An 11,056-nucleotide genomic window follows, 5' to 3' on the forward strand; every position below is an offset into this window, starting at 1 on the left:
TAATACCATTGGAAATGTCTCAGTTTTCTAGAACTAAGTCATGAGCTGACAGCTTCCGTTGAATCAAACCTTGCTAGAACTTTTCAAGCGTTCATCTGTTTGCAAACCAAAGCCAAATGTGAGGAGGCCTGCCCTCTTACAATGATTACTACAGCATATGTACCTGTTGACACTTGTAAGCTTCCACACGTAGCAGGACAGTGAATAAATATTTTAAAATCATAGGGAATTATAGACAGAAAATATGTAGTATTTATACACGGAGGTTGTGAAAGGAATGAGAATAGATGCCAGTGATTAAAGTGATTGAGATGAGAATGGTTTATTATTGTAAACAATTCAATCTTTACTATAATAGGAGTTGTCTCTGTCTGTTCCAAGCTATGCTGAGACCATCAGGAACAAAGATTCCTCACACGACACTCGAAACCAGATGTCCGGCTGCCCAACTAAGCTTGCTACCATAATTATGAGTCACTCAACCACTCGGTTGCATTTTGGTATAATTGTGTGTATACTTATTACCCCTTACTCGTGATGCACATGACTGTCGGTGTTAGTACTAGTTTGTGATCATCGCTTCAAGTCTATTTCTTATTTTGTAGCCAACTCTCAAGAAAATCATGCTTTATAATTAATCACGCTTCTAGTATGAGCAATAGTTGCATTTGTCTCCCTTGTTAAGAGGTGATAGGCAAAGTAGGTATTGCCTCTATTTCGCTTGTCTTATCAAGGATAGCTGGAATATTTTGGTTCTGAGTCTATAGACCATCACTAGATATGGAGTAAGATGTATGCATGGTTTATGTTTTCTTTGGGTTGGCTGAGCTATCTATAAAGCTTTTGTTTTTATTTAAAACTTAGAATAAAAGTTAGAAGATTTGGGTAACAAATTTAATATTAATAAAGGTATATCTATGAGCACCCTGGTAATCCGGTATACCAAGAGGGATTGTCAGGTGTGGTAACCAATTTAATATTAATATTATAGTGTCAGTTTACTAAGATGAATGTTGCAGGTTCAAATCTTGTACAGTACAATCTTTTTTCCAATCTGGTGAAAAATCACTATATTGGAACAAATCACAATTATTACATATGAAAATCTCGTGAGAGATCTTCATGTGTACTAGTTATGTGCACAAGTATTCTCAAACGTGAAAAGGTGGCCATGTATTGCAGTTGGCAATGCAGTTGGGTTGAAATCTGAATACTTAAGGTGGATTTATCTGCAGTGCATTTTTTGTGTAATAACGCTCATAGCGTTGGCTTCAAACAGACAGACTCACCTCCTATTATAATAAACATTCTTATAATAAACAGTTCACATGTTTGCTACTATTGAACTAAGGCTATCTTATATGAATGCATTTAAATAAAAAAGTTTATAATTTAAGTTAGTAAACAGTTTAGTCAATATTTTAGCCTCTCTGATCAAGAGCTCCCTGTGTACCAGCAACGTCTGTAGTCCAGGTCCTTGCCATTATCACATAGAAAATATGTTTAATGCTCTTCTCCTTTTGATATTGACATCAGCAATTGCTGTGTTAAGTTTGTAGTGTTACGCCTCTCTATTGACATCCATTTTATTTTGTATTTGCTCATGATTGTTGAAGAAAAACTCCAAGTATAGCCTCAGATGCATTGCCATATATGTCTCAAATGATTTAAAGACAATTTGAATAGAATTTGTGACATTGTTTTTCTCTAAATGTTGTGTAAACATATGAGTAGCCAATGCTGATGATTGGCTGAAGATGATATCGTATATTTATCACTTTAATAGGAAGCGTGTTTGTTCAATGTGTAAATGATTGTGCAATTGAGACAACCAATCAGAGAAGATCAAGTGTGATTGCATCTTCTGAGGCAGTACAAGCTAGCAGCTGCTAATAACCAATGAGAGATGAGCCATGCACATTTTAACCACGATAGGTTTAGTCTACTCTAATTGTGAAATATCCTGGCTGTCAGATTACCTAAAACATCAAAATCAGTCACAAATGATAGAACAATACCCATACTTTCTGATAAAATATACTAAAATTTTGCACAAGTTTAACTTTAAACTGGCAGCCATATTGGGTCCCCGACAACATATTGCTTAGAGGGTTTAAATATTATTGTAGATCCAGTAATCTGTGATGTCTAATCACCACCATCAAAGTTGTTCACATTGCAAATAGTCTCGTGGGTGCCTGGCACACTATCAGGATAGTTTGACAGCATCAAACTCTCCCCAACACTTTCTGATAAAATCTACCAACATTTTGTGCAAGTTTATCTCGTTTTTAACACTGGTGAAAAGGAGTTGTCTTCCAGAGCTATTTCATTAGCTGACAACTTTTGTTGAATCAAACTTAGATTTTCAAGTGTTTTTGTGCTTGTAGAGTAAAGCCGCATGTGAGGAGGCCTGCTTACCTACAGTGATTACCACATCATATGTACCTGTTGTTACTTGTCAGCTGCCACTGGTGGCAAGGTCGTGAAGGAATAACTTGAGATCATGGGGAAATAAAGACAGATAATATGCAGTAATACCTAATATACCTATATACTGAGGTTGTGAAAGGAATGCAAATAGATTCCAGGGATTAAAATGATTAAAATGAGAACTGTTGAGTATAGTAGACAATTTGAGCTTTAATATATTAGGAGTTGTCTCTGTCTGTCTGAAGCCATTTTAAGAATGTTAGAAAAAAGTTTCTTCAAACGGCATTCGAAACCAGATATTCAGCTTCCCAATAAAGCTTGCTACCGTCTGTGCCACTCGATCACTTAGCTACATTTATGAATAATTGTGTGTATATTTATTACATGTGACAACATCTCATGGTGCATGGCACTGCTGGTGTACCAGTTTGTGATCATCACTTCATATCTGTTTATGCTTTTATAGCCAATTCTCAATAAAATTATGATTTATAGCTATTCGCCCTTCCAGTATGAACAATAGTTGCATTTGTCTTGTATATATTACTCACCGTGTTAATTGTTTGGACTGATTTATGCAATGTGAATGGAAAAGTGAACTATATATTTAAATGTGACTACAGTTAAGAAGTTTAGATAAAAGATTGCTTCATGCGGGGTTTGAACTTGTGACATTCCATCTGGTTGACCAATACCTTAAGTTATCTTGCGCACGACTGTAAAATTATTGTAATAGCACTCACAGCATGGCTAGAAACAGATAGACTCACATCTTGATCTGTCTCTGTGATCAAGGCCTCATTGCTCACCAAATGCGATGTTTTAATCTAGTTTTTTGTCCCTATGTTGAAAGGATTTTTACCGCTTTTTTCCTTTTGGTATTGGCATCAGCTGTTGTTGTGTTTATGTTTGCAGTGTTACCCGTCTCTGTTGACATCTATTTTATTTTGTATTTGCCAATGATTGTTGGAAAAAAACTTTAAATTTAGTCTGAGATACATTGATATATTATACGTTTCAAATACTCTATAAAGAGCTTGTAGAAAAGGTAGAATTTGCGCCATTGTTTTTCTCTTACTGTTGTGTAAACATATCTTAGTAACCAATGCTGATGATTGGATAAATAAGATGTCGTATATTTATCTCTTTTAAACTTAAACAACTGTTAGATACGTCATTTTAAGGGAAGTCTGAATGTTTTAACTGCTACCAAGTTTTGTCAGTTTTAATCTTGAAACATCCTGGCACTCAGAACACCTAAAATAACAAACAGAATCTCACAGGAAAAAAGAATATCTATACTTTCTGATATAATCTACTAGAATTTGATGTGATCACATCTTTAAGGATCAGAGATTTTTGAGTTTTAGTTTATTCTAACACCTCGACAGCTGTATTGGCTGAGTGGTCAAGAGTGCCTGACATGCGATTAACAAGTTGTAGTTTGGTGTCACTAATTTTAAGTTGTAGGACCTTTTATACCACCAGAAAGGTGGTAAGAAGTACATCTTATCACATGTTGCTGTAGTTGTAAAAGAGATCTACTAAAACATGATTGTAACATGTAGTCTTGTCGGCACAAATATTGATTTTGTAGGAAACTTTTTGTTTCCAATAGCTATAACAATGATTCACTTTTTATTGTTGTAGTTTGGCAAATTCAAATACAGCCATAAAATCACGAAAAAATCACCAAATTAAGTATATATGGCCAAAAAATAGCAGCTGTGGCCTTGTGGTCTAGCACGCTTGACCTACAAACAACATATTTTGATGTCAAAAAGTGATCGAAAAGTGTCACTGCTGGTAACAACAATGGTAATTTTACCTTAAATTACTGCAACTGGGCATGTCTCAAGTATTGGAGGTTTCCTTGCCGCTGGGTTCATACATGTTCAGATAAGCAGGTTTGTTCACCAATGCTTTCAAAGGTGAACTTCCAATAAATTTCTTTTGGTTTCAATAGAAACTTTTGTATTTTTTTATTATTTGCGATTGTTTTTCACGCTTGGTGCGTCCTGACTTGGAAAATGTTTCAAAATTAAAATATACCAAACTTGATCGCAGTTAAAATAATCAGAAGATAAATACATTCTAAATGACATCACTAATTGCTATTGTTGAGACAGTTGATATCGGCTTTTGCATTGAAGTTGTGGCACTACGTGTTTCTATGTTGTTAATCTCTTTACTACTATAGACATTATACTGACACTTTCAAATGATCGGAACATTTTAGCCGCAATCAAGTATTGTAGATTTTAATTATAAAATATCGTTGAAGTCAGGTCACCGCAAACATCAAAAATAATCTCAAATGGTAAGAAAACACCAATAATTTATGTTAAAATCTGCTATATTATTTGTACAAGTTTATCTTTAAACTGGCAGCAATATTGGGTCCCCACCAGCATATTACTTAGAGAGTTTAAGCATATGCAGAAGAGCAGCAGTGATAAGATGTGACCTCGATAGATGCCTCACTTGATTCTGACACTATAGTCAACCTTTTGCTATTAGCTGTCAGTTCCGTTTTCGGTGGGTCATCAACATCTTTATGAACTCCGCAAGGGCACAGTGAACATTGTACAACCTTATGCACTGAAGGGTCCAACTATAGGCCTTGATAGATGCCTTAATTGATTCTGACACTAGTCAGCTTTTTACCTTTAGCTGTCAGTTCCGTTTTCGGTGAGTCATCAACATCTTTATAAACTTCGCATGGGCAGAGTGAACATTGTACAACCTTATGCACTGAAGGATCCAACTATAGGCCTTGATAGATGCCTTAATTGATTCTGACACTAGTCAACTTTTTGCTATTAGCTGTCAGTTCCGTTTTCGGTGGGTCATCAACATCTTTATGAACTCCGCAAGGGCAGAGTGAACATTGTACAACCTTATGCACTGAAGGGTCCAACTATAGGAATTGAGTCATAGATCTTTCTGTAGTCAATACAGGCCATAGAAAAATTGTGTGTGTTGAGTCAAAATTATTAGAATCAAGGGAAGTATGAGTGTACTTTTTATTAGAGCTGATGTAGTTCTAAATATATATTTTACTTTGAGGCATTTAAACTAAGCATTGTGAATTATTGTAGATATTGCAGAGTTGTTATGAAATTATAATTCTTCCATAATTACTCTAGTAAATGAGTTACTATATTATTTGTATTTATCTAACATTGTGATTAAGATAATTGCAGTTACTTGACATTCAGAATGTGGTTTAGCTAGCCATCGAGAGAATAACCAGGGTAAATAGCCATAGGGAGAATAAACAGGGGGAAAATTAATGCCACGAGTGGGTCTTGAACCCACATACTTACAGAACACTGAGAAGATATAATTTTTATACTCCTTACTTTTATAGGACACTGAAGGCATTTGAAAAGAACTGTCAAAACTGATAAATGGGGCAATTGATTCCCAAAGGAGAAATGACTGACTTGCGTTTAATCAAATTTGTTTAATTTCTACTTCAAATAGCTTGTTGTTATTTAACAAAATAGCGCTTTTGTACATTTGATGAAAATTAACTTGTGTTATTAATGTACATGTATAATTGTATACTTTCTTTGCTTTGGTATTTTAAGGTCAAACATAGACTGTAGAAACCAATTTATCAAATATGCTTCTGTTTGTTTTGATCATTTCATAAGTAGATACACGAGATATATCAAAAGCAAGATGCCCAAACCCCTGGTTAAGGAAGGTCCCTAGCTCGTCCCTTATTGCTAGCTTTCAGTTTATAGGCTACTATGTAATGTAGGAATGCCTCTATAATCATGAGCCTTGTTATGCACTTTACTGATAGCACTGATTGGGGAGGCAACTGCTATTAACCATTTCCTGCATTTCTGAAACTGACTTTAGTACTGGTATCAAGAACTAACAAGGAAATAATCTCTTTACTACTGCTTTCTAGTAGTAACCAAGTTTTACCCATTCTCTTACTTATGTTCTAATCTAGTTTGTGATGAAGATGTTATATAACAGGATTAGCTGTGTGTGTTAAACTCTACCTTCTGTAAAATATAATTATTGCGTTTTTCAAGCTGATTAGCAGACTTCACGATCAAACAAGTTTGTCAGCTGACATATAATAAAGGTAATGGTACATTTCCTCTTGTCTCCAACGACTAACTAGTTAACACATTTCTCCCCATAATGAATGGATAGATACACTGGTTGTTGTTTAAGGTCTCTGATAATATGCTAGAGACTTCATGAGCATCATACAGTGGCTACATGCTGACCAGTTAACAATATCTGTTCTGGCTGTATATTAGTCAATGTAGTTACTAGTAGCCACTACTATAATCTATTGGTAAGTTTTCTAGTTTGTTAAGTAGGGTTCTCTGTCGACCACTACTACTACCTAACATGAGAAAATATGATGATAATTCGGAGTTATCTTTTCTTTGTCAATATCTATGTTGAGCTAACACAGTAATTATTCGATTATACTATTCTATTACCTAATATAACTAATATTAACTAATATAACATTTTAGCACTGCACAAATATGGTTGTTACACTTGTTGCTGGATTTTTACATCACATATTAATTCTCTTTAGTAGATTTGGCAAGCCTCCAGACAGCAAGGCTATAATAAATTAGCTCTATACAAATGTTCTTGTTATACACAGGGTCGGGTGTCAATCAACAAGCTTTCTTCTAGTAGAGTTGGCAAACTTCCAAAAATTCAATCGGCTGCGAAGAACAGTTTTGTCTTGATTAATAGTTTGTTAGCTTTATCATTCTTGGTTACTATTTAGGAATTTAGGAAAAAAATTATAATAGGCTAGCTCTGTGATCCGACCTTTTAACTTTTCCTACAGACAGATAATAGTCTCCAGTAAACAGATTACTGTAATTGAGTGTATCTATTCTCATACTGATTGTTCATGATGAAAACTATGTTACAACATACTACATGTGCTAATAATCATATGCACTTATGTCTGTTTTCTGTAACCTGCAGTTTTTTTGTATCTACCTGCAAACATTCACAACATTCAGTATAGCAGGGCAATTCTATTAGATGCTTTATAACTTTTCTAATTGCTTATTACCAGCTTTCTTCTAGAAGGTTTGGCAAGCTTCCAGGATGCGTTGGATTTCATTTCTATGGATGTTTATCAAAGAAAGTTTGAAGAACTCGCTGACTGGTCACCTAGCGACATATTCTACTGCCCTGCTATGATAGTCTCACATTTTCTGCCCAAAGACAATATAATTTATTACAAACCTTTAAATTTAAAAAACGCAGAGTAAAATATCCAAACAAGTAAAAAAATGAGACATTCTGGTCTACAAATGCCTGAACCCAGCCTCAAATATACCAGCATTCAAACACCCCAACACATAAAAACTAACATACATATTCAGGCACTACAAGGATGCATGGAGTTGTCAACATGGATACAAATAACACGATATGTACACACATGCATGTATATATACTTATACACTCCAACACTGTGGTATATGTACCCTGATTGCTTAGCATACAGAGAGTCATATACAAGTAGAAACACACATTTTATACTCACACATATTCAGATGCATGCAGACATATGTACATATAGCAAGGATTACATACAGTCATCAAGAACATCTAGTAATATAATAATCACTAGTAATAATAGAAGGAATCAACATGTTTATAATCAACTCTCTCTAGTTATTAATTATGTCATCTTGTAGAAAGAGAAATTCCTGCTGTTGTGTTTAGGAACCAGGAGGGTGGAGTCATATACCTCCAAGGAGAACACACTATCTCCCGCTATATCATCATGTGCCATCTGAGAGACTATCTTCCCTACAATATATAGTAATTAATACACAGTCGGATTTTCACAGATGTATATTAGCTACACATGGACACTGCTGTCAGCCAGGTTTGCTAGTTAAAATAGAAAAAACATGGAGGCAGCATATAATTTGACATGAAATTACATGATATATTTCAAAGCTACAAATGATTGGCTTTCTCGTAGCGCAATAATAGCCATTATTACAAGGAATGCTGAAAGAAGGGGGTTCAGCAGATCCCTCCCTTACATGCTGTGACCAATACTCTATTTCATTTTAGGACATATTTTTAAGACAAAATATTGATATTTATCCCTGCTATATTACATATTGGTAAGTTACTGATACACACTTTCTTGTTGTTAATAAAACACACTGCTTTATTTGTCTTTTTCTTTATTTTTATATTTTATTTTTTAGAAAAAAAAATTAAGTCTATCAGCCCCTTGTTATGAGTCTTTCATTCATTCGTAAGACATAAATTTTAACACAGATATTGTCCTGCAATAGGATCTCAGTCTACCTTCAGCAGAGGCACAGACTACTATTCATTACTCCATTTAAAATACAATATACACAATATATGACAAGCCCTTTTGTAGCTAAATGATAATGATTTTTGGAGCTCAGTCTATAATAGAATAAAATGTAAGTCAAGGTCTTTCATTAACTAATTACAAAATACTTTTGTTTCAACAAAAGTATTTTAATAACATCCTGCAATATGAACTCAGTCTACTATATGGTATTATATATGGTACATTCAGTGTAAGCGCAGCTTATGATGCAGTAATATATTATAGATTACACTATTATATGGCTCAACTCTTTGTAGCCATACATACCTTTTAAAGTGTTTTTGTTTGAAAAAATAGGAGCTCAGTCTATCATAGAATAATGCATATGACACCCTTAGCAGGAGCTCAGTCAATCATAAACTATTTAATATGCTAAAAATATATGGTTACCCTCTGTGTAGCCATTTACATATTTTAATTAAAATATATCCCTATAATATAACAATATATAATATAATAACCCTGCATCATACTCATAACTAACCTGTAGTAGAGTTAATGATGTAGATAGTCTTGTTGTTGTGTGCACCCAGTAGAATATACTCTCCATATCTAACCAGCCCTTGAGGGTTCTTTACTTCAGTGAGAGTCCACAGGACTCCCTGGGTGGTTTTGTCTATTTTAAACACTTTGGAATGTGCGCTAGATGATATTATGAGAGAGTTGTTGTCAAGGGCGAACATTCTGACAGCGGTGCTATCAGCGAGAAGAGGACAGGGAGTATGATGTAGAACTTGACCATCTAAGGAGTACGTAGTGATTCTGGTGTTGGATGGGTCTGTGATAAGAACCTTGTCTTTAATTATCACCATGTCAGAGAGGGAGCGATGATAAGTATGCTTCCAGCTGGTGATCAACTCCCCTGACATGCTGTAGACACCAACTGTATGAGGACTGGTAAAGGATAAGGTGTATATTCTTTCCTTGTAACAAGTGACAGAATTTACTTCAGCGGAGGTAGAGATGAACTTGTTGGTGATCTTATTATTAATATCTACTCTGCTGACTGTCTTATCATATAGCCCAATATAAGTATTACCCTTATAGTGGCAGATGGAGAAGGGACGGGCTGGTAGTTGTATGGAGGACAGTTTGGTGAGGGACTTAGGGAGTTGAACAGGTGGAGTCTTTTGTTCTTCAATGATGATATCATGAGAGGAGGTAACTTCTAATTCGATATCTCTCCTCTCACCTGTAGTATATAGAGTGTACATGTGACTACCAACAGATACTAAATATTATACACAGAAATATTGTACTTGAGAGAAAGATATTAGCTCATAGTAGTCAAGATTCTAGTTATATCACCATCTTTACATTGTACTGAGTGCAACTATAAAATTATGCTCACAAATTTTCCTCTTCTTTGCATGACAAGTACTGTAGTAGATTAAGGAAAGGATATTTTATCCAATTAAAAATAACTCAACAGTCAGCCCATGTGACAGCGCTGCCATACTGTACAACTATAAACTAATAATTAGTTATATAATACTAATATCAACTGCTTTCAACAGCATCCTATATTAACCATTGTTATATGAATTACTTGGAGGTATGCCAACCTGGCTCTTTTACCTAGCTATTTCTCAGCTAAACACCAGACTATTAACTATTATTATGATTTTATATTAAGAATATCTCAACTATCGATATGTCAAAAAATTAAAATGACAGAAGGCTGAAAAAACTTCAAACATCAGAAATAAAGAAGGGGTGGCTCATCATATACAGTAGCTCTGAGGTTATGAACCTAATAGTTCTGCTCAGGAACAGTCTAAATCATTAAAAAGTCAATAAAAGTTGTAGTTTTATAGTCTTTACATATTTGTACTTAGTCAAAAAACTTGGTAATTGTTAATAGCTTTGTTAATAATGGTTTATTAGATTCATTCATGAGTCATCAATAGAGTAATCCTCTTTTTAATTTAGTACAGTAGGAAGTGACAGGCAGCAGTTAACTCTATGATCACAGATACAATTTTGGCTTAATGATCGCATGAACTTATGGATGTATTTTTGATATTTCACACCAGCAACCCACCAGGGCACATGCTTCAAAATCAAGGCTTCCATGCCAGTAGCAACCTGATATGTATTTTAATGTAAGAGCTAACAAAATTTTCCCTTTTCTAGCCAAAATTTTCAGATTCTAGATACAAGCTTTACAAGAATTAAAAAAGACATAAATTTTATTCAAAATACTAAGAATGTGCAAAAACA

The sequence above is a fragment of the Watersipora subatra genome, chromosome 6, assembly GCF_963576615.1.
Source record: "Watersipora subatra chromosome 6, tzWatSuba1.1, whole genome shotgun sequence".
NCBI classification, from domain to species: domain Eukaryota; kingdom Metazoa; phylum Bryozoa; class Gymnolaemata; order Cheilostomatida; family Watersiporidae; genus Watersipora; species Watersipora subatra.